The sequence below is a fragment of the Oryx dammah genome, unplaced genomic scaffold (genome assembly GCF_014754425.2).
Source record: "Oryx dammah isolate SB20612 unplaced genomic scaffold, SCBI_Odam_1.1 HiC_scaffold_2, whole genome shotgun sequence".
Classification (NCBI taxonomy): domain Eukaryota; kingdom Metazoa; phylum Chordata; class Mammalia; order Artiodactyla; family Bovidae; genus Oryx; species Oryx dammah.
Genome location: NW_024070186.1, coordinates 120610998 through 120637083, shown reverse-complemented (window position 1 = coordinate 120637083; position 26086 = coordinate 120610998).

Genomic DNA, 26086 nt, shown 5'->3' with positions numbered 1-26086 from the left:
AAAACCTCAACAGCTGAAGAAGGTAGCTGGGATAAATTTACTATGTTAAACAAATTTTTTACTCATAAATTAGTATGTATGTGGGTATAGACTTAATGTGATTTTGACACTTCATTTAATATCAGGTGTGAATTGAATGCTACAGTTGCAGAAAGTTTTATAAAAATATTTAATAGAATTTATCAATGTCCATAACCACTTAATTAAGAATTTCAGTTTTAGTAAAATAATTTTGAGCTAACTTTTTAGTTATTTATAAATGATATTTTACATTTTAGTTTCAAGAAAAATCTTTTGAAAACAAATGTGAAAATAATTTTATTTTTTATTTTCACTTTAATAAAATTTGACTTAAATATACTTAGTTTCTTATACTTGGAAAATAATTAAATTTCATTAGATGATTAAGCATGAGTTCAAGTCAGAGTCATGATAAAATATGCAAAAGTGGAGCTCAAAAAAGAGCTGGAAAAAATGGGGAAAGTCTTCATAGAGGTAGTTTGTTTACATATTTTAAAAGCTAAAAAGAATTTAAAAGATTATTTTTATCTAAGCATAACCAACCTAAATTAAGCATACAAGATACTACAAGTGATTAATTTAATGAAGATTTAATTTCTTATGAAGATGAGAAGAAAACTATCTCATCAAATTCAAAAGTTGAACAGGTCAAATAAAAACCTTGTAATTTTGTTTAATCATTCTTGATTAAAGCAACATGAAGCATATCACTTGCATACAAAAAAAGAACATGTGCAACTCATAGAACCAAAAGAAGGATAAGCAAATAAATAGCAGTTCATGGTGTATAACAATTACTAGAAAATATCAATAAAGAATATTGGCTTTAAGTTATTTAAAGAATAAAATTACAAATGCATTATTTATCAACTGTAACAGTGATTTTATATACAATATTTATAGAAAACACTAGAAAATATTTAAGTATAGTTAAAATGACTTCAAAATGTGATACCAGAGGGACTAAACATGTACATTAGATATAAATAATGAAATAATCACTATCTAGAATGAAAATTTCTAAATGAGATAAATCATTAAGTTTTTAAAAGAAAGAAGAAACCAAAATAAAGTAGAAGTAATTGAAAATTAGTTGATTCAACTAGAACACTTGGAACAAGAGTCATGTTGAATAAGAAACATTTGAACATGTTGTTGAACTACTTGAAGAAGAAAATAAGAGATCAACATTAATAAATGTTTTAAAGATGTTACACTAATTTTAAAAGCACATGTTTTGATTCAAGTGGCAAACTGAAGAAACAAAATTCTATATTAGACCTTAATTTAAAAGTGAAAGGAGGGGTCCATGATGGAGGCATAAGAAGATCGAAAACTTACCTCTTTCCACAGATACACGAATCTACACCTACCTTTCCAGCAGTTCCACCTGAGGAAGAACTGAGAGCTGATCGAACAGCTTCTGCACAACATACAACCAAAGGACCTCAAAAGGATGGGAAGAAGGCAAGGAGACACAGTATCCATGAGAACTCCACCCCCAATCTGGTGGCCAGCAGTAAGGAAGAATAACCCTGAGAGGCCCAAGAACAGACTTGCCCACCTTGGTGCACAGTGAACAAAACACCAGTTTAGAAAGCACCTAGATTATCCATGAAGAAAATCCATTTATTAACCCTAGAGCACCTGTCAAATTGAGTGGAGAACTGCTGAAACTCTCTCTGAGGTTAGGAGAATCAGAGAATGCCATTACTTTCTTCCCTCTCCATCTTATTACCCAGTAGGAAAATAGGTGATCCAGCCAATCTGCTGAGGTTGCCCCAGTGCACCCCCAGCTGCCGGCTACAGTCATCCTTCTAGGGCATCCCTGGCATACCTGTCCAAGCTCCAGCCATTCCACGAAGATGACCCAGGTGAAATGCACCATGGGAACCCTGTCTTAGTAGTATAATCTGAAGAGACAGTTTTCCAAAGCAAACATAGATAGTCAATAGGCACATGAAAAGATGCCCAACTTCATTAATCATCAGAGAAATGTAAATCAAAACCACAATGAAATATCACCTCACACTTGTCAAAATGACTATTTGAAAACAATGAATACATTTTATCGAGGATGTGGATAAAAGGGAACCCTCCTGCATCGTTGGCATGTGCGCTTATTCACTCAGTCGTGTCCGACTCTTTGTGACCCCATGGACTGTAGCCCATCAGGCTCCTCTAAGCAAGAATACTGTAGTGAGTTGCCATGCCCTCCTCCAGGGGATCTTCCCAACCCAGGGATCGAACCTGGGTCTCCTGCACTGCAGGCAGATTCTTTACCATCTGAGCCACCAGGGAAGCCCAAGAATACTGGAGTGGGTAGCCTGTCCCTTCTCCAGGGGAACTTTCCCACCCAGGAATCAAACTGGGGTGTCCTGCATTACAGGTAGATTCTTCACAAGCTGAAATTTAACCATATGGAGAGTCCTCAAAAAATTAAAATGACAAAAAATTAAATTGCACATGACTGAGCAATTTCACTTCTGGGTATTTATCTGAAAAAAAAAAAAAGAAAGAAAACTCCAATTTGAAAATGTATGTGTGCCTCAGTGTTTATTGCAGCATTATTTACAATAGTTAAGATTTGGAAGCAGTCTAAGAGTCCACTGATAGATGAATTGACTTTTAAAAAAGAAGTAGGATGAGATGGTTGGATGACATCACCGACTCAATGGACATGAATTTGAGCAAGCTCCAGAGCTGGTGATGAACAGGGAAGCCTGACATGCTGCAGTCCATGAGGTCATAGAGTCAGACACAACTGAGCGACTGAACTGAACTGATACACACACACACACACACACACACACACACACACACACACACACACACACACTACAGTGGAATATTATTCAGCCATAAAAACAAACGTGTGGTCATGTGCAAAAACCTGGATAGACCTAGAAAGTATTATGCTAAGTGAAATAAATCAGACAGAGAAAGGCATAATATTTGCAATTTGAAAACAAAACACACAAACATTACAAAACAGAAACATACTCATAGATATAGAGAGTAACCTAGTGGTTGCCAGAGCACAGAGGCGGGGGTATTTGTGAAAAAGAATTGGTGATTAAGAAATACATTCCCAGTTATAAAATAAATATGTCATAAGGATACAATACACAACATTACAGTGTATATATTACAGGGAATATAGTCAAGAACATTTTACATTTTAATACCTTTGTATGGTGACAGATGATGACTTACTGTGGTGATAGTTTTTTTACTGTATAAAAATATCAAATCACTGTGTGCTACACTTGAAACTAATGTAATACTGTAAGTCAATTATACTTCAACAAAAAATAAAGTGGACCTGCAGTATCATCTACAAATATAAACTAGTAATAAGGTAGATCATGTCTACTCAGGATAGGTGGAGAGAGGAAGTAAATCCAGAACAGCTGTGAAGGTTAACAGGTTTATGGATATTAGGGTGGCACGGAAGAATAAGCATGGGAGTTAAAGAGAAAATTAAATTCACCAAGTAGCACAGGGCCACTAGTTCATGTTCAAAATGATGAAAAAAATTTTTAAATATTTATTTAAAAATTAGTTTGTGATATGATTGAGAGAACAGTTATTTTCTCCTTAGCTTCTTCCTCAGAAGCTACTCATATGACTTTTTTTTTCTACTCTAGAATGTAGAGAGCAGGAAGAAACACCACGCTCATGCTCACAATAAAAAAATTGTTGACTAACTTTACATTCACAAATGTTTAAAAACCTATCATGGGGCTGAGGTCAAGTAACAACCAGCCGGCCCCAAATCTAAGGAGGCACACACAGGCACACACACAGACGGAGTGAGGAGAAACATAAATGCTCATTTACCTGGTGTAACAACACCTCTGACTCAAGGGATGGTAGCTAAATCCGGATATAGTTCTGAGCCTTGCAGCTATGTGTGGGTTCACAACCATCAATGCCTCAGCATGTCAGATCAGCTGTCTTTGGCACCCCCTCACCAAAGAGGCCCCAACAATATTCTTGGACTCTTTAGGCATTGAGGCAGTTCGTACCCAACTTGAAATTCCTACTTGATTCCAGTGACTGACCGTAATACAAATCAGCTTGTTTTGAGCTGTATCCTAATTAAAAGTCCCATTGGAAACTTTCCTGAAGATTATACAACATGCTATCTACCTTTGAGTGTGACAATCCTAATGACCCTTTTGAACCACAAATATCACTTTGCCTATTGAAGTTCCCAGCAATTGGAGGTAGCCTATCATTGGAGCTATCTCTCAAAGTTTTAGAATTGTTGCCCTGAAACAACTGCTAAATATAGCATTTTTGATAAATAGTCATTAGCATACTATTGGCCTTGGTTTGAAGCCAAACACTTATCCAGAAAGGCCTCATAAACCTCTGACATAACATCCCTATTTGGAGTCAGTTCAGAGTTCATAACCAACAAGATAAAGCATACTCAAAAGTCTTGCTTGTCAAGTAGAAATGGCATATTCATCCAACTCCAGCAGCAATCTTAGCTTTACATGAGAAAGTGGCAGCTGACCTGTGAGGGGTAGTTTATTCCCCTTTCCACTGCCTGAAGAGAAGCTGCCTGCTCAGTGGGTCCTCTTGTTGCTGAGATTCCCCAAAATGCATGGCCCCATTTACTGACAGCTCTACTAAACTGAAATGTGATGGTGTGACAGGGCTTCTGGCAGGCTCAGTCCCAGACCAGCTGGGCCAGACTGAAAAGCACTATGTTGATTCTCCACTGTGGGCAAATCTCAAACTGTTCTCATAGCTCAGACAAATACTTCTCATGATGAACTCTGTCACATTTTCACTGATTTTGAGCTGTTGCAAAAAGCCTAGAGGTTTGGTCAGCCACATGGAAAACTACAACTGTCAGATTAAAGATGCCTTTCTTTGGGGCCATGAAGTATCACAATGAGCCTTCAAATCAAACTATCTGGGCCACATGTACAGATGGCCACAAAAAGGATTCATTCTCTGATGAGGCCAACCAGACTCATACTGCTGATTGAGCCTGCGCTGCCCAGATTGTCAAGAGTCACCACATAGACTCATCACTATGCGAGATATGGCCATCCACCCACCATCATATCCTGGACACAGAGGAAAGGATTCTGTTTCTAATGAAGAGGCTACCACCACATGCCAGACTCTTGCTGAAGGTGGCCCTGTTGTCTCAAGGTGGGAGAAACCAAGTTCCTTGGGACTCGGTCCTCACCTAGTGCTTCCAGACTAATTATATTAGCTCTCAGATCCCCTTAGCCAGGAAAGTAATGGTGCCATGGTGTTGTCAGCAGGGAAGGCGCTGGCGACCCACTCCAGTGTTCTTGCCTGGAGAATCCCAGGGACGGGGGAGCCTGATGGGCTGCCGTCTATGGGGTTTCACAGAATCGGACACGACTGATGTGATTTAGCAGCAGCAGCGTATTCAGCACATTTTCAGATTATAGAATGGCTTCCCACCCCAGACAACTGACTCCAGTCACCCTGCTGTGGTCCTTAAAACTTAATCTCTGTTATGTGTTTGACTTTCTGGACCACTTGCAGTCTGACTGCGGTGCTCCTTTTATCACAAGTCATTAGACAATGTCCACAATGCCCTGATGGGTATTTGATGGCTCTTCCACACTGCCTACCATCCCCAGGCATCCAGTATTTTTGAGTACTGGAAAATTTTCTAAACACCAGCTCAAAAAGATTTCTCAGTCTACTTTCCTCCCTGCCTCTTAATCCACACACCTGATTTTGGCGGTTTAGTCATTAAATGAGCATCTAATGATCAGGATGAATGTTGTGGGAGGATGTGTAGACCTATTTTGAAAATTAGGGACTCCAGTCCGACCAATCCTGAGCATTAGGCTTCTTTCTTTCCCTTAACAGAAAACAGACTGGAAGAGGTAGGGCATTCTCCTAGTTACAGCTGAACCAAAAGAAGTCTTAGAGGATTTGAATTGAATTCTGGCCCAGTCCCCTGGATTCTCTCATTGAATGTCCATGGTTTTAGAATATAATAATAATGACTCTTTGGTTGAACACACTAGACAACAAACCCACAAGGCTAAAATAGGGAGTTTCCTGGTCTCTAAAGACTTGGCAAAAAATCCTAAAACCCTGTCACCCTTGTACCAGATCCCTTCAGATGATAGCAGAGGATGGTTTAAAAAAAAAAATGACTTTTCAAAAACTGTGACAGCACGTATAGGTTTTAGAGTAGCAGAAAGAATGCAACAAACCTGGTACCTTAGGAAGGAATACCTTAGACCTGGGAGGTATGAGAGAGGGAGGGAACTTATGGTCGTTTATATTTCAGAATTGCCCTTGAAAGCTTCTCTGAAAAAGATAGTGCCCTGTCACCAGTCTCCCAGCTGTTTGTGAGCAACTTGAATTTAACTGACCCCTGGGTTTTATGTCCATACCAGAGATCTTTGATGATTTTTTAATCATTATTCAACCTAACCATGCACGAAGTCAATTGGAAATGGCAGGAAAAGGTCCCATACCCCACAGATCCCTCAGAAAATGCTTTTCGGTCTTCTCGATCATTCCTACCCTCATTTTTGTAGCTGTTCCTCCATAAGGCACAGATATCCCCCAACTGATGGCATGCAAGGACCAAACAGATCAGCCAAACTGCCTCTAGGGAGTGTCTCCAAAACCAAGAATTAGACTCAACCATTCAGAATGAACTGGGAGCTACATCATATGACTGGGACATGCTCTGAGAGACACTGTCAACTTGTGTCTCCTGGCCAACATAGGTCTCACTGAGGGATTCTTATAATTACAAACACTTTGTTTCCAAGTTTACTTCCCACTCCATGGCACTTCTTAAACAAAAGCCACCGTTAACTTTCTTCTCTCCTTCAAGTGTCTAAGGGAATCCTTCTATAACTGATACAGCTTTCAGAAGACTGTGGCGATCTCCCCAAAATGGCTACCCTCAATACTTAGAGGAGCTTCCCAGAGGGATAGCTGACTCATGTTTCACGAGTACTAAGGGGATGGTTTTACCTCCAGTGAGAATCATTCCTTTAGAAAACATGGTATAGATTTGTAAGATTAAACTGCCGGATGTAGGGTTGTTCATATCTTCTCATAACCAGTCAGCAGAGTCTAATATAAGTCACTACTGACTGTGTCCTTTTGTAAGTATAGGCTTGGCAATCAGATGGTCTCTTTGAAAGACATGGGTATAATTCCAGATGTGCCACTTAAAAATGAAATGATCTTAAGAAAATCAGATCACTTCAGTCTTTTGAAATTTTTCTACCTCTGAAAATGTGAAAAATATTATCCAAACTGACAAGGTCATGAATTCTTCTGGCACATTCCCTGGCTCAAATAAATGATGGTTCCTTTCTTTTCTTTGCTTCACTTAAAACTTTTAATGATACAATTGAAATATTTTTTTTGTTATTTTTCTTTAGACATTTATTGTTTGAGACTTTAAGCTTCTGACTTTCCTAAAGAGAAAAAAAAATCTTGCCTATACTATGTGATGTGCTGAAAGAAAAACTGGACTTTGCAATCAATGAATCTAGTTATAAATTGAGGTCCCATCACTCTTTTTTTAAAATTCATTTATTCATTTTAACTGGAGGCTAATTACAATATTGTGGTGGTTTTTGCCATGCATTGATATGAATTATCCAAGGGTGTACATGGGTCCTGCCATCCTGAACCCCTCTCTCATCTCCCTCCCCATCCCATCCCTCTGGGTTTTCCCAGTTCACCAGCTTTGAGTGCTGTGCTTCATGCATGAAACTTGCACTGGTCGTCTATTTCACATATGGTAGTATACATGTTTCAAAGTTATTCTCTCAAATCATCCCACCCTCACCTTCTCCCACAGAGTCCAAAAGTCCATTCTTTATATCTGTTCCCTTTTGATGTCTTTCATATAGGGTCGCTGTTACCATCTTTCTAAATTCCACATATATGCATTAATATACTGTATTGGTGCTTTTCTTTCTGACTTACTTCACTCTGTATAATAGGCTCCAGTTTCATCCACCTTATTAGAACTGACTCAAATGTGTTATTTTTTATAGCTGAGTAATATTCCATTGTGTATATGTACCACTATTTTCTTATCCATTCATCTGCTGATGGACCTCTAGGTTGTTTCATGTCCTAGCTATTGTAAACAGTGTTGCAGTGAACACTGGGGCACATGTGTCTCTTTCAATTCTGGTTTCCTCGGTGTACATGCCCAGCAGTGGGATTGCTGGGTTGTACGGCAGTTCTATTTCCAGTTTTTTTCCTCCACATTGTTCTCCATAGTGGCTGTACTAGTTTGCATTCCCACCAACAGTGTAAGATGGTTCCCTTTTCTCCACACCCTCTCCAGCATTTATTGTTTGTAGACTTTTTGATAGCAGCCATTCTGACCGGCATTAGATGGTACCTCATTGTGGTTTTGATTTGCATTTCTCTGATCATTGGTGATGTTGAGCATCTTTTCATGTGTTTGTTAGCCATCTGTATGTCTTCTTTAGAAGAAGACATTTATTCTAAACAGGAGAAATGTCTGTTTAGTTCTTTTGATTGGATCATTTATTTTTCTGGTATTGAGCTGCACAAGCTGCTTGTATGTTTTGGAAATTAATTCTTTGTCAATTTTTTTCATTTGTTATTATTTTCTCCCATTCTGAAGGCTGCCTTTTCACCTTGCTTATAGTTTCTTTCATTGTGCAAAAGCTTTTAAGTTTGATTTGGTCCCATTTGTTTATTTTTGCTTTTATTATTACTCTGGGAGGTGGGTCATAGAGGATCTTGATGTGATTTATGTCAGAGAGCCATCACTCTTTGTCAGTGTAAACTTAACCAAGTTTCTTAAACTTATGGACTCAAAAAAATGTGGGGTTTGAACTAAATGATCATTATAGTGCTACAAATTTCTAAGAGAATAAATGTCTCTTGAGCATGATGTAAAATTGCTAACATATCTTTTTAAAAGCCTTGAGATCTATTTTAAAGAATTTTAAAGTGCCATTTTTTTAAATGCATTACATACATTCTTACCTTCTTTTAAAAAGTACTCCAAATACACTTAGCTACTTATTGATAAATCATGATTACTATTATGGTCATTAAATATTATTATGAGCTATAAATACTGAACAGTCTTAAAATCATTATTTTTAGATTTAGAGTCAGATAAGTGGGCTCTTCCAAAATCTAAGAAACATAAATTTCTTTTAAAAAAAGTTATAAAAGTAATTGGTCAAATTTTATTTTTCTTTTCAAGTGCAAATTAAGTAAGACAGAGAATTTGTTTATCCTAGGTGAAAGGTTCTATCTAAATATACCTTTAATAAGATTTCCTATGTTATTAAATTTTCTTATAGAAACAGTTCACATTTCACATCTTTATTGAACACTAACCTAGGTATTTTTAAATATATGCAGGAAATGACGGGATTCTTGTTGCCAGAGCTCTAAGACATTAGGACTATGTGACATTCTGAAGGCGTTGGGTCCCTGTCAGTGAAGTGAATGTACTCTAAGCACTATTTCAGCTCACTGTCAGCTCAGACCCCATGCACAGATTTTCACAAATTAATTCTTTCAAGTGTGAAGTATATTCTGGCAGTTATTTTCAGATACACAACCAAGGGATGAAATTAGTGTTTAAGGGCTGTGTTGGAGCTTTGAGAAAAAAGATGAATATTGTGTGCTACTATATCATGAGCCCATTTTCTCATGGTTTACTTTATTATTCAGATTCATTCAGAAGCAAATAGTCATATTTCCTAAAACAAAGCATCTAATTGCCAAGAGAGCCACATTTGAGAGACGATTGAGGATGACAAAACCTTTTGCAGATCACAATGACCTGAAATCTCCTTTAATTCCTATTGCAAGAGCAATAGTTGATAGGAGTGTTGATAGGAGTGAAGCTTGAAATACTAAAGGGAAATAGTATTGGCAAAGAGGAGGCAAAATGATCTAAATGTTGCTGCCTATATGGAGATTGTCCTATTAGCACAGGGCAGTCTTTGTTTGGATAGAAGAAGTTAATGTTGAATTAATCAAGATGTTAAATATTATTGTTGAAATAATAATAAGATAATATTCTTATCTTATATAGATGCTATGATCTCTACTTAAGCAGTATCTCTTTCCAAAAAATGCAGTGTAGTGTATTTACAACGTTGTGTCAGTTTCAGGTACATACCATTGTGATTCAGATTTTGAGCATAGTCCCTGTGCTGTACAGTAGGTCCTTGTTGGTAATATATTTAATATATAGTAATTCCAAATTCCTAATTTGTGCTTCTCCCTGTCTTCCCCTTTGGTAACTATCAGTTTGTTTTCTATGTCTGTGGGCCTGTTTGTGTATATAAGTTGATTTGTATCACTTTTTAGATTTCATTTATAAGTGAAATCACACTATATTTGTTTTTCTCTTCCTGGCTTACTTAGTGTGATCATCACTAAGTCCATCTTTTTATGGCTTAGTAATATTCCATTGTATACATATACCACATCTTCATCTGTTCATCTGTCAATAGGCATTTAGGTTGTACCTGGGGATATATCCAGAGAAAACCATACTTGGAAAAGAATTATGCACCCTAACATTGAGAGCAGTACTATTCACAATAGCCAAGACATGAAAGCAACCCCAAGACATGAAAGCATCCCCAGGGTATATACCTAGGGATATATACGCAGGGGTAGGATTGCAGTATCATATGGTAATTCTGTTTTTAGTTTTCTAAGGGCCCTTCATACTGCTCTCCATGCCGGCTGCATCAATTTACATTCTCACCAACAGTGTAGGAGGTTCCTTTTCCTCTACATCCTCTCTAGTATTAAATATTTGCAGACTTTTGGATGATATGGCCATTCTGACTGGTGAGATGATACTTCATTATAGTTTTAATTTGCTTTTCTCTGGTGATTAGCAATGTTCGGCATCTTTTTGTGTGTGTTGTGTCTTTTTTGTTTTTCAGAGCTCAAAGCAGTCTGTTGTTCACATCTCCTTAGTCAAGTAGAGTCACTGAAGGAATCCTATATTTTAATAATTTAAACTTGATCTTCTTTATTGAGAACTATGGGCTTCCCTGATAGCTCAGCTGGTAAAGAATCGCCTGCAATGCAGGAGACCCCAGTTCCACTTCTGCATTGGAAAGACCTGCTGGAGAAGGAATAGGCTACCCACTCCAGTATTCTTGGACTACCTTTGGGGCTCAGCTGGTCAATAACCCCCCTGCAATGTGTGAGTCCTGGGTTTAATCCCTGGGTTGGGAAGATACCCTGAAGAAGGGAAAGGCTACCCACTCCAGTATTCTGGCCTGGAGAATTCCATGGACTGTATAGACCTTGGGGTCTCAAAAAGTCAGACACGACTGAGCAACTTCCATTTTACTTTTCACTTTTCATTGAGAACTAAAATTATGTCTTCCCAGTTCCCGATCTGTATGAAGTAGAACTATTTATTTGTCTCAGGCAAACATTGAAATTATTTTTTCAGTCTTATATCTGCAAAGAATACCTGATTTAATTCTGGAAGCTCAAGGTGTTTTCTTATCATTTTGCTGAGAGATATCCACCTAAAATATCAAAGAAGACATGTAACCAAAAACATTTTAAAAAGAACTGATTAATGTTTTACCTTCTTTGTTTTCTATATGAACACTCACTAAAGGCTATTTGGAGAGTGATTATATATATGCCAATTGTGTTGGTAATGGCAGTTTTATTTGTTTTGCATAGAAGCTGCATTTCAATAAGGAGTAAGACAATAAGAACATGAAGTGCTCTAAACTTCCTAGCTTTCCGAAATTCTGAAACATCCTAGAAAATAGATATATTACTTTCCCTAGGAAAAATTCTAGGTAGTATTCTCTTTATGTAAGTAAGGGAAGGGTTTCAGTGAATTGAGAAAGTTATTAATAAGGCATTTATTACATTCCTTCCTTTAAAGTCTGACCACTACATCAGACTCCTGGCTACTTTCTCTACTTGTGGCTCCTAAGACATTTCCAAATCCATCTTCCCTTTCATAATTTACTTTCTCTGCAGAATGACTCCTTTATCCCTTCACTATTCCTTTGTAAAGCTTTTTTTGTCAACTGCAAACATGAGAGACATTTCTAAGGAAGAATAAGTAGGATCTAATGGCTTATTTGATATTGGGGACAAGGGAGATGATGGCATTTAGATAAAGAGAATCTGAAGACTGTACCAGCAGAAATAGAGGTAAGGTATTTATTTATTCTCACAGGTGAGAAATGTCTGCTGCACTGCTCCTTCAGTAAAAACTTTGCTGCCAGCTTGGGTTCTGGGACATTTACCAAGGTTTCTGCTTCTTTCCCTAAACAGTCAAGAAACAGAATGAGAAGGCAGAACTTTCCTAACAATCCATTCCAAGTTTCCATCTATTTTAGACTGATGTTTGTCTCTATTTGTCAAAAAATGTTTATATTTTTCTGTGTACTGCCTAACCTGAAAGTTCTTTTCTTCCATATCCTACCTATACTTTTGAAACTTGAATATCTGTGGCTGATTCATGTTGACGTATGGCAAAACCGTCACAATATTGTAAAGTAATTATCCTCCAATTAAAATAAATAAATTTTAAAAAAGAAACGTTTTCATTGGAAAATATATTCCCCTTTGAAATATGCCTTTGCCTAAAGTATTAGAGAAAGTAGCATTTCTTGTCCTTGACTCTAATGAGCCTTATCTATTGCCAGACATTGTATAAGTATTAAGGATTACAAGGCAACTGAGAAAACTCCCCTGATTCAAAAGGCTAAAAATTCAAACATATAAAAAATAAATGCCATACCATTCAGCAAGTGTGTGGCAAAGGTGGGGAAGAAGTCCACAGGGAATTAAAAAATTCTTCCTAGGGAACACGGCATCACAGATAGCTTCATAGAGGTGAGGGTCTTCACCCATTTTTAAACAAGGAATAGAAGTTTCCCTTTCGTGCAGAGAGAGCAGATGAGTATAGACACAGATGCAGGAAACTAACTGGTGTGCTCGGAGAATGCCAAGCAGATCTATACGTATAAAACCACAATAGGGACAAGCATTTCACAAGAGATAAAAATGGATAGGCCAGAAGGTCACTTTACAGAAGAACTGTGTCATCTCTAGGGCACAGTGATCATCTGTCTTATGCTCACCCACTCTATCCACATTATGTGGCTGTTCTATGTGTGGGATCACACCACTCCAAACTCAGAGGTGGACCATGATTGATGTCAACTACCATGGTACTCCCACCTCCCTTGCCATAGTGGTTGTTTTAGCAAGAGATGCTAACCAAGGCCTAAATGAATCAATTCAGTTCAGTCGCTCAGTCATGTCCGACTCTGTGGGACCCCATGAACCGCAGCACACCAGGCCTCCCTGTCCATCACCAACTCCCAGAGTTCTTCCAAACCCATGTCCATTGAGTTGGTGATGCCATCCAGCCATCTCATCCTCTGTCATCCCCTTTTCCTCCTTCCCACAATCCCTCCCAGCATCAGTCTTTTCAAATGAGTCAGCTCTTTGCATCAGGTGGTCAAAGTACTGGAGTTTCAGCTTCAACATCAATCCTTCCAATGAACACACAGGACTGATCTCCTTTAGAATGGACTGGTTGGATCTCCTTGCAGTCCAAGGGACTCTCAAGAGTCTTCCCCAACACCACAGTTCAAAAGCATCAATTCTTCGGCGCTCAGCTTTCTTTATGGTCCAACTCTCACATCCATACATGACCACTGGAAAAGCCATAGCCTTGACTAGACAGACCTTTGTTGGCAAAGTAATGTCTCTGCTTTTTAATATGCTGTCTAGGTTGGTCATAACTTTCCTTCCAAGGAGTAAACGTCTTTTAATTTCATGGCTGCAGTCACTATTTGCAGTGATTTTGGAGCCCAGAAAAATAAAGTCTGACACTATTTCCACTGTTTCTCCATCTATTTCCCATGAAGTCATGGGACCGGATGCCATGATCTTCGTTTTCTGAATGTTGAGCTTTAAGCCAACTTTTTCACTCTCCACTTTCACGTTCATCAAAAGGCTTTTTAGTTCCTCTTCACTTTCTGCCACACGGGTGGTGTCATCTGCATATCTGAGGTTATTGATATTTCTCCCGGCACTCTTGATTCCAGCTTGTGCTTCCTCCAGCCCAGTATTTCTCATGATGTACTCTGCATATAAGTTAAATAAGCAGGGTGACTGTATTCAGCCTTAACATATTCCTTTTCCTATTTGGAACCAGTTTGTTGTTCCATGTACAGTTCTAACTGTTGCTTCCTGACCTGTATACAGATTTCTCAAGAGGCAGGTCAGGTGGTCTGGTATTCCCATCTCTTTCAGAAGTTTCCACAATCAACATGCTGTAATTCCTTGTCCAAAAGAAATTGTTCAAAGAAGGCCCAGTTATTAATAGCATGAAGTTCAAGACATTTTTTAAACGGTTGTGAAAACTGATTGAAAGTGCCCTTCTTCTGGGAACAGAAGACAGTTATCCCATTTGCAACTGAGCAAAGAGAATGAAACTAATGAAATGGTGGGGAGAGTAAAAGAAAAGCAGGAAAAAAATGCATGAGGCTCACCCTGTATTTTAATAGGATGATCCAGTTAATTTACTTTTAGACATAGTATTAAATTTTCTCTCTTTTAATAGCAGCATTATTATTATTTTTATTGAAGTATAGTTGATGTATAATACTGTATGTTACAGGTATACTATATCAGTTCAGTTTAGTTGCTCCATTGTGTCAATTTCTAAAGATTATATTCTATTTACAGTTATTATAAAATATTGGCTATATTCCCCATGTTTCCAACATATCCTTGTAGTTTCATAGTTAGCACCTCTGTGTCCTCTGTTCCTATGTCCACCTGCCTTCCCTCTCCCCATTGATAACCATTAGTTTGTTCTCTATACCTGTGAGTCTGCTTCTTTTTTTGTTATATTCACCAGTTAGTTTTAGTTTTTTAGATTTCACATATAAGTGATATCATAGTTTTTTTTTTCCTTCTTTGACTCATTTCACTTAGCATCATGTTTTTGCTAACAGTAAAATTTCATTCTTTTTATGTATGAGTAATATTCTATTGTATATATGTTTGCCACTTTTTCTTTATCCATTTATCTGTCGATGGACACTTCAGTTCAGTTCAGTTGCTCAGTCGTGTCAGACTCTGCGACCCCATGAATTGCATTATGCCAGGCCTCCCTGTCCATCCCAACTCCCGAAGTTCATTCAAACTCATGTCCATCAAATCAGTGATGCCATCCAGCCATCTCATCCTCTGTCGTCCTCTTCTCCTCCTGCCCCCAATCCCTCCCAGCATCAGGGTCTTTTCCGATGAGTCAACTCTTTGCATGAGGTGGTCAAAGTCCTGGAGTTCCAGCTTTAGCATCATTCCTTCCAAAGAAATCCCCGAGTTGATCTCCTTTAGAATGGACTGGTTGGCTCTCCTTGCAGTCCAAGGGATTCTCAAGTCTTCTTCAACACCACAGTTGAAAAGCATCAATTCTTCAGTGCTCAGCTTTCTTCACAGGACAACACTTAGGTTGTTCCATATCTTGGCAGTTGTAAATAATGCTGCTGTGAAAATTGAGGTACATTTATCTTTTAAAATTACTGTTTGGGGATTTTCTCTGGTATATACTCAGGAGTAGAATTTCTGGGTCATAGGGTACTTCTATTTTTAGTTTTTTGAGAAACCTTCAGCCTTCCATAGTGGCTGCACCAACTTATATACACACCAACAGTACACAAGAGTTCCCTTTTCTCCACATCCTTGCCAACATTTTTTATTTGTATTCATTTTGATGACAGCCATTCTGACAGGTGTGAGGTGATATCTCATTGTGGTTTTGACTTGCATTTCCCTGATGATTAGTGATGAGAATCTTTTCATAGTATTAAATATTCTGATACAGTATCCTAAAGCAGCCATTGAAATATTTTAGTTAGAAGTGTAATATCACTAGTTTTATATTTTAGAAAGACCATTAAGATATAGGTGTAGAAATAATTCAAGAAGCACATCATTCAGGGAACTCTTAAAAATCTACTTTCATAGCCATATAAGAAGCTATTCAATATGAGAGATTCAAGAGTTAGATATCAGACATAATAAGAAGACAGGGCCTGCAAGACTTAGTGTCTTTTGGCCTGGGGAGAGGGGTGAGGAAAGATTATTTTATAGTGATTACTAGATTTCTGAGTCTAGGAAACACTGTCTCTTATTTTATAGGAAATTCTGGAGGGGGAATAGTTTTTCAAGATTTCACTATGTTGATAGGAGCAAACATAGGAAGTAAAAACAGATGTGTCAAATAAGCCCTGGATATTCTCAAAGTAATTTTTTATAGCAATATAAATTTGAGGACCACAAACAGCTTTAGGGGAATACATTGAGTGTGAAGGAAAAATAATAAAACATAAAATTCAGACAGAAGACTAATATTTCATATTGATCCAGTGGAGGAAGTATAGGAAATATCCAGGAAAGCAATATGAGAACAGAGACAGTGGTGTACCAGGAACTAAGGAGGGCAAGAATGGCCTCAAGAAAGTGAGGAAGATGTTGAAAATACTGCAGGAAGGAAGAAAAGATATCATTCATTAATCCACAGACATTTATCACTGCTCCGACATTGTGCCAGGTAAGGTTGTGCAGATTGCAATACACTATACAGGAGGCAGACGAGTGCATATCTCACATAGCTTGCCATCCACATGGGTCATTTCCCACTGTAGACAAGGCAGTTTCAGTGCAGCAGTCAGAACAGAACCCGAATGACAAGTATGGGAAAATGAGTGGAATGAAAGGAAGTGAAGTCTTCAACAGCAGGCAGAAGTGTTGCGAAGCATGCTAGTGAAACTGGGAATTGTTGGGGAGTGGCCTATGACAAGCCATCTTTTAATATTTTTAAGATGAGAATGAGTATGTTTAGACTGTGAGAGAAAGAACTTAGAAACATTTGAATATAGATGAGAAAGGAAACAACAAATATTGCTCAAAAGGTCCTAGAAGAGGTGAGGTGAGTTTGAATCTAGAGCAAAAGAGAGGTAAGCCTTGGATATGACAGATGATGGAAAAGCAGAAAAGTGGTTGGCCATCCTTGCCCCCACTCACTCTCCCATGCAGTGGGGGACTCTGCTCTGTGATCTTACAGATCTTACATTATTGGTGTGCTTATATTTAAGTGCTTTTCTCCCCAATAAGCTGACTCCCATGCAATCAGCAGTGGTGTATACCACTTGTTTGCCCAATGAGAAGAGCACTGCCTAGGATATATCACATGCTTAACAAGCGTGTGTTAATAACAGAATGCTTCCAGAGTTGAACTGAAAATTCTCAATTTATAAAGACTGCATTCCAAAGGTAAAGAAATTTCCAAATAACTTCAGTTAGCTCTCGCTTTGTTTTCACAAGGCCTCAGGCATCAGTAACATAAATAAAATAAAACACTTCAATGTTATAGTGGGATTTTCTTTTGAGTTCTTCTTGGATTTTGTTATCATCATAGCTATAAATAACACATACAAACATCTCCATATGACTTCAACTTACACTCAGGACAATTGCCATCTACTTTCACTGAATAAAGGCCCTTCAAATGATAACAGCATATTTGCAGTTAACTTTTTCAAACATGTAGAAACTGCTGTTATGGGACCTCAGAATTAACACTACTACTTAATGTTGTAAGCTACTGTTTCTCTAAAGCATAAATGAATATAGACACTTCATAGGGTTCTTTGTATTGATAATAAAATCAGAACTGGTTTTTAGTTAAGTGAGGGTTTTCTAGTAACTCCTGTGTTTCCTTGTTGGCTCAGATGGTAGAGAATCTGCCTAAGGGCAAGAGACCTGGGTTCAATTCCTGTGTTGGAAAGAGTCCCTGGAGAAGGGAATGGTTACCTATTCCAGTATTCTTACCTGAAGAATTCCATGGACAGAGGAGCCTGGTGGGCTACAGTCCATGGGGTTACAAACAGCCGGACATGACTGAGAGACTAACACTTTCACTTTCCCTAATAACTCACATAACCAATATTCTCTATGAAGGAATGGGATTAAAACCACTAATTGGAGATTTATTTTTATACAACAAGCACACATCTGCAATCACTATACTTGCCCTGTCTCCTTCCCAAATTGTCTCTAATCTTATAAACAAAGGACCATATTTCATGATTCAGTAAACAAGAATAAAATGCTGTACTTTTGAAAATTCTATTTCAGAGAGACTTTCAATACCTTCAAAGTTCTTTCTTTATCCTTAGATGATAAACTCATTTTTAGTTCTGAAAGAAAGGACAGTAGGAAATAAAATGTTAATGCGTAGCCACCATCACTGATCTCTATAGAAGAGATTATACTCTCTATTAAAAATAAATTCTTGACATTTTGTACCACATTTCAAACCCAATTATAACCAAAAATTAATATGACAATGATTTTCAAGCTCTTACCAAAGGCTCACTTAATTCACATGAATGTTAGAAATACAAAATTTGTCCTGTACTGCTGGCTTTATGTTAGGCTGTTATATCCCTATTGATTCTTTTGTATATGTGTATCTATAAAGAATTTGTTCCACTGTGACAGTTAACCTAGCTTATAATGACTTATACTAATAGGGATTTATTTTTCTCACATAATGAGAAGTTGGAAGGTAGAAGGTGGCTATAGTCAGTTCAGCTGCTCAATAACATCTCAAGGAATAGCTCTTTCTACCTCTCTGCTGCACCGTCTTCAGCGTGTTAATGTGTTTCTCATGAAACCCAGATTATGATCATAATATGTCTGCTATAGGTCCACAATCTGTCTGCTTTCTGTGCAGAAAAAATGAGAACAATTGATTCTGACCTCTAGTGTTCCCTATTTCAAGAGAGGAAAAGCTTTGCAGAAACCCGTCCATGTGTTATCATTTCGGTCTCATTGGCACTCTAAGATGCAAGACAGATCTGGAAAACAGAGGACAGAATTCTAAGGACTAGATTAAACAAACATTATGCATTGCCCAGGGCTGTGCATCTTGTTCCTAACAAAATAAGAGAACACTTATAGCAAAAAAGGGAAGAGATAGATTTTCATAGACAGCTAGTAATGTCTACCTGTGTACATAATAAAGTCTCTCTTATTTAAATTATTCACAGAATACAATTTTACTTTTTCTTACATTTTCTAGTTTTAAAAAAAGATATTAATAGCTCTATTATAAGCTCCTCAAGAGCTGGGATTGTGACTTTTTATTACTTTATTCCCATAGATATAATAACTGACATATAGCAGATATCCAATAAACATTTGTGGATGGATGTATAAACATATGCAAATTACTGATTTTCAAAAAAAATGAATGCCATAACCTCATTCAGTACTAAAATTATACTGAATAGTAGATGCTTTATGTAGTTGTGAGCCTCTCATGTTTTTAATTCCTTTTCTTCTAAAATTAATTTTCCAGGTTTATTGAGTTGACATAAAACACTGTATAAGTGGTTCAACATGTTGATTTGATACACTTGCTGCTGCTACTGCTAAGTGACTTCCGTCGTGTTAGACTCTGTGCGACCCCATAGACGGCAGCCCACCAGGCTCCCCTGTCCCTGGGATTCTCCAGGCAAGAACACGGGAGTTTGATACACTTATATATGGCAAAATGATTATCACTATAGTGTTAGTTCACACTATCACATCACATAACTATCATTTCATTTTTGTGTGCGAATATTTAAAGACATACTCTCCTAGCAACACCCAAGTATATACTAAGTATTATTAATTATAGTAACTGGGCTGTGTGTTAGATCCATAGAGCATATTACATATTCAACTTATAATTGGAATTTTTGTTTTTTTGACCAATATCTCCTCATTTTCCCCATCCCAACACCTGCTAACCACTATTCTACTCTCTTGTTTATGTGAGTTCAGCTCTTCTCAATTCCACATACAAGCAATATCATAGTGTTTCTCTGTCTGACTTATTTCACTTACCATTATGCGCTCAAAGTCCACTCAAGTTGTCATAAATGACAGGATTTTTTTAGGCTGAATAAAATTCTATTGTGTATGTAAACCACATCTTCTTTACCCATTCAACTATTGATGAACATTGACGTTGTTTCTCTATCTTGGGTACTGTGAACAATGCTGCAATGAATGCTTGAGTACAATATATCTCTTTGAGATTTTATTTTCATTTCCTTTAGATATATACACCCAGATGTGAGAATGGATCTTATGGTAATGCTATTTTTAATTGTTTGAGAAACCTCCAAACTGTCTTCCACAGTGGCTGTACAAGTTTACATTCCCAACAGTACACATTCCCTTTTCTCTACATTCTCACCAATGTTCTCTCATTATTTCTTGTCTTTTGTGATGATAACCATTCTAATAGCTGTGAGGTGACATCTCATTGTGGTTTTGATTAACATTTCCCTGATGATTAATGATATTGAGCATCTTTTCATGCACCTATTAGCCATTTGTATATCTTCTTTGGAAAGATATCTATTCAGTTCCCCTGCCCACTCTTTCATCAGATTGTTTTTTTGCTATTGATTTTTATGAGTTCTTTATATACTTTGGATATGCTATGCTATGCTATGCTTAGTTGCTCAGTCATGTCTGAATCTTTGTGACCCCATGGGCTGTAGCCCAGCAAACTCCTCTGTCCATGGGGATTCTCCAAGCAAGAATACTGAGGGGGTTGCCATGCCATCCTCCAGGGGATCATCCCAACCCAGGGATCAAACCCAGGTCTCCCACACTGCAGTCAGATTCTTTACTGTTTGACACAGGAAAACCCCACACTTTGGATATCAACCCTTTATCATATACAATTTACAAATATTTTCTCCCAGTCTATAAGTTCCTTTTTATTTTTTTGATGGTTTCTTTGCCATGTAGGTTTTAGTTTGATGGAGTCCTGCTTGCTGATATTTCCATTTATTGCCTTTGCTTTTGGTGTCAAATCTAAAAATCATTGTCATGACCAAAGTCAAGGAATTTTTCTTGCTGTGATTTCCTCTAGGAGTTTCATGGTTTCACATTTTACATTCAAGTCTTTAACCCATTTTGAGTTGAGTTTTCTATATGAGGTAGGACAAGGGTCCAGTTATTGTTTTGCACATGGCTGTCCAGTTTTCCCAACACCATTTATTGAAAAGATTACCTTTTCTCCCATTGCTTGTTCTTGGCTCCTTCATCATAAACTAATCTGATCTTTGTCATTTCTTCCTTTTGCTAACTTGGGGCTTAGTTTGTTCATCTTTTAAGTTTTTAACTTTTTCCAAGCCTTATGAAATTTAAAGACAGAGTCCTTTCTACAAAGAGAGATGTTGTTATTTACTTATTAAGTGTATTAAGGACAAAAAATAGAGTAAATGTCCACAGTAATTGGGAAGAAGGAAGGAAAGGACAAGGGAAGGAGGCAGGGAAGAAGAAAGAGAAAAAAAGAGAAAAGGCAGGAAAGGAAATGGAAGAAACAAGCTATCGAGTGATTGTCAAGGTTTGGATGGAAGTTAGAGGTCCAAGAGTAAAATGGAGCACCATCCAACATCCTGGAAAAGATAAAAAGTGTAGGTTGATTCAGCTCTGTCTTTCTATGTCCAAAGAGCTTCCCTGGTGGCCCAGACAGTAAAGCGTCTGCCTGTAATGTGGGACACTGGGATTCGATCCCTGGGTGGGGAAGATCCCATGGAGAAGGAAATGGCAACCCACTCCAGTGCTCTTGCCTGGAAAATTCCATGGACTGAGGAACCTGATAGGTTACAGTCCATGGGGTTGCAAAGAGTCAGACACGACTGAGCGACTTCCCATTCACTTTTTACTTTCCTAAATCCAAAATGAAAACTGGGATTAGATTAAATTGTCTTTGATAAAAAAATAAAATGAAAAAGACTCAGTTATAATGGGGCCTTAGAAGCTCTTCAGATAATATTCAGAGTGATGCTTCTCTCTTCTTAAACAGTATTATATAGCATGAGGAAAGCAAGAATTTTCTTTTCCCTGTAAACCCTTTCTCTGTTGTCTAACCCTCTTCTCAACTTTTTGCTTTTGGCAAAAAAAGAGTCATTGGTTGGATAGAGAAGAGCCTCCTAGATTGCCCAGTACCAAATGAAGAAAAAATCACAATAGGAAAGGTAAAGAGTGTTTTACACCATTTTCCAGACTACATGATAGATAGCCTTTGATAGATAAATTACAGGCACATTTTCTTTCTGGAAACAATTTACCTAACCTTGTAGATGGTTCAAATGAGAAGCTACCATTTTTGCAGTTGTGTTTCTGATATTTTTAACTTTTTATACACACACACAGAAAAACTGAAAAGTATTCAATAATCCATAACACAACTACACATGAAAAAAACTTGTTAGGCTGAGGGGAGTGTGCCATCCTAGTGAGAGGTTATGTTAATGCAAGGAAAATATGTAGGAGGAAACATACAGAATCATAAATATCATGCCTTTGTACAAGTACAAACCAGTCAAGTAGTGGTAAATTCAATTAAATCATATAAATTAAACCAGGATAAGACCTTGGAAAACAATGAATCCAACTTCATATTTAATGAAGAATAAACTAACATTTAAACCTGTATAAATGGATGACAAAGGTCAAACTAAACTCAAATATAAAATGACAAGTAATTAACCCATGCTACCAACTTTTGGAAAGTATTAATATATGACTGTCTTTTGACTAAGTTTATCATTATGATCATCAGATATGCAAGCAAATTTATATGTAAATAGTTCAAGTTAATCCCAAAACCAGTTGGACAGATTTTCATTGACTACCTTGATTTGCCCAATGGCTGAAAAGATTATGAATTTTTTAATTGTCCATATTAAATGGGTGTTCTTGGCTTTCACTATGCATGAATTATTATGCATATGAGATTATGGAAGCTTCTACATATATTGGCCTATAAAATTCGAATATACATAAGGCAGACACTAAACAAGGAAGGAAGTCTGGCAGAGCTATGCTGCAGCTGGTGAATGCCACAGATAAGACTATTTGCCTTCAAGTTAATTGCAAATAACTTTTATCTGAAATGGAAAAGTGTTGCAGTTTTACGTTTACTTAAAATCAGCTGAAATTGTATATGTGGTTGCCATGGACTAGGAAAAAAAGTAAGTGTTTTCATTGAAATGATGTGTGCTAGCCATCTGGAATGGTATGGGCTGATCACAGATATATTGTCCTATGATGTTAGCTTTACTAATTGTGTATCAGAGGTTTTCTTAATTACATGCTATGAAGGATTACACAATAAATATCACGGCCATGTTTCTACTTAATTAGTAATATTCAATTTACTGGTAAGGCAATGGCAACCCATTCCGGTACTCTTGCCTGGGAAGTCCCATGGATGGAGGAGCCTGGTGGGTTGCAGTCCATGGGGTCACTAAGAGTCGGATGCGACGGAACGACTTCCCTTTCACTTTTCACTTTCATGCACTGGAGAAGGAAGTGGCGACCCACTCCAGTGTCCTTGCCTGGAGAATCCCCGGGACGGGGGAGCCTGGTGGGCTGCTGTCTATGGGATCACACAGAGTCGTGCGCAACTGAAGTGATTTAGCAGCAGCAGCAGCAGCAGTGTTTTTGGCTCTTTTTAAGGGTATTTCTGAATGTTTTATTCAGAAATTTGGCTGAAGGTTATTTTATTCAAATGTCAAAGAAAGACTGATGTATTTTATTCTAATAAAATAGAGCTATTTTTTGTGAAGTTATAATCATGTTTTCTAGTTTTAACATCAAATACTTTTATATTATCATATGTGAAAGTCGCTTAGATGTTTCCTACTCTTTGTGACCCCATGGACTATTCAGTCCATGGAATTCTCTAGGCCAGAATACTGGAGTGGGTAGCCTTTCCCTTCTCCAGGGGATCCTCCCAACAGAGGGATCAAACCCAGGTCTCCTGCATTGCAGGCGGATTCTTTACCAGCGGAGCCCCAAGGGAAGCTCTAATATTATCATATATGCTATTCTAAAATTTAATAATTATTGTCTTAAACAATAGTAATATACTTATTTTAATTATTTTTCTGTTTCAAAGATCAGTTAAATATTCATTTTGAATGAGAAGATAGGAAGGTATGCTCTGTACTCAGCTGCCTTCACTGTACAAAGAGAAAAATACGTGGTGCTTGCATCTGGTAGAGGAAAGCGCAGCATAGAGATGCACTGAGCAGACCTGGATTGTTGTTAGCAGGGAGAGAAGAGAGAGCACGCATTAGGAGAGGAAAATGAGAGAATACAAAGGAGAAAGGAAGAAGCAAAGTAAATGCAGAGAGTGGCACAAACAAAGCAAACAGGACTAGCTTTTTAAAATCAAGCGTCAGTTTTACGACAAAGGAAAACAAATTTCAGTTCTCAGCATGGTGTGCTGGGAAGAACAGGGAGATAAGGAATGACAAGTGTCCTGGAACTAGCCAGAGCAAGGGGGCAGAGTAGGAAGGTCTTGAGCTCACCACCTCCTGCAGACACACCAAAGCCACAATGACACACAGGACAACTGTCTCTGAGAGTAACTGAAGACTGGCAGACAGATATTCTACAACCAAAGACGTAAAGAAAAGACCAATCTGAGATGCATAGGAGGGGCAGAGACGTGGTCTAGTCTGAATCCACACCTCCAGTGTGGCAACTCACAAGTGGGAGACCTATCCCAACTGTGGAAGTCTCCCCAAGACACGACTACTGTGAGCCCCACATCAGGTCCCCAGCCTGGGAAACCTAGCAGGGCTTCTACCAGGACTGGAACACGGCTCTTGAAGGACTCGTGCACAAACTCACTCATCCCTAGGCCCAGATGAGAGGCAAAATCTTATACAGTGCCTGGGCCTTATGAGAAGGACTGATGGACTAACTTCAGGGCTTCTGCAGAGGGACAGGGATCTGGTGGAAGTTTCTCTGAGGATGGGAGCAATGGTGTCACCACTTTCTTTTACTCTCCTTCCACATAGCTAGCTGGTATGGGCTGATACCATTCTTTCATTCTCCCTCACTTTAGCTAACACAAAGCAACCCGTTTCCCCTATCACTTAAGGACCCACCCTGCACAATTTGCCCACTACAGCTGGCCCCTCCAAAGTAGCTCCCACCTGCCGCATCTGGCAGGCCACCCCAGCTAACACTAATATCTCCCCAAGGTGACTCTTACTCTGGGGGCCCAGCCCTGCCCACTAGGGCTGTTGCAGCCGTCACAGCTGAGCCATGTCTAGCTAGTCAGTGATGCTTACTAGGATTCTGGCAGCTACTGTAACTGATCCTCACAGCCAGCAAGCCTGGGAGCCGACTCTGCCTGCCTATGTGCCTGCAGTAATCACGGCCCAACCACAGTCAGAAGATGCATGCAGCCCACACAGGAAATACTCCTGGAGCATCTAGCTCTGGTGACCGGGGACATTGTGCCCCTGGACTCCAAGGAAAAATTTCTTTTTAAGGCCATTCTTTCAAGATTGGGGATGTAACTGATAAACCTAAACATAAAAACAAACACAGAGAGTTAGGTAAAATGAGAAGACAAGCGAGCACCTTTCAAATGAAAGAATAAGACAAAACTTAGGAAAATAACTAAATGTGATTCATGTCAATGTATGGCAAAACCAATACAGAATTGTAAAGTAAAATTAAAAAAAAAGAAATAAAGAAGCAATTTACTAAATGAAGGGTTTAAAGTAACAGTCATAAGGATACTCACCAAATTCAGGAAAACACTGCATGAACTCAGTCAGACTGTCCAAAAAAAAAAAAAAAAGGATGTAAGATATACAAAAAAATCAATCAAAGCTGAAGAATATCATAAGTAAAATGAAAAATCCCTTAGAGGGAATCAATAGACTACAGATGTGGAAAAATGAATCAGTGATCCAAAAGATAGAGTAGTAAAAATCATCCAATCATAAGAGAAAAAAGGAAAAAGAATTTTTAGAAATTAGACTAGTTTAAGAGACCTCTGGAACAACAAGTAAACTATCATTCATATTAATGGATCATAGAGGGAGGAGAATGGGAAAAAGGTAAAGGAAAACTATTTGCAAAAATAGTGGCTGAAAAC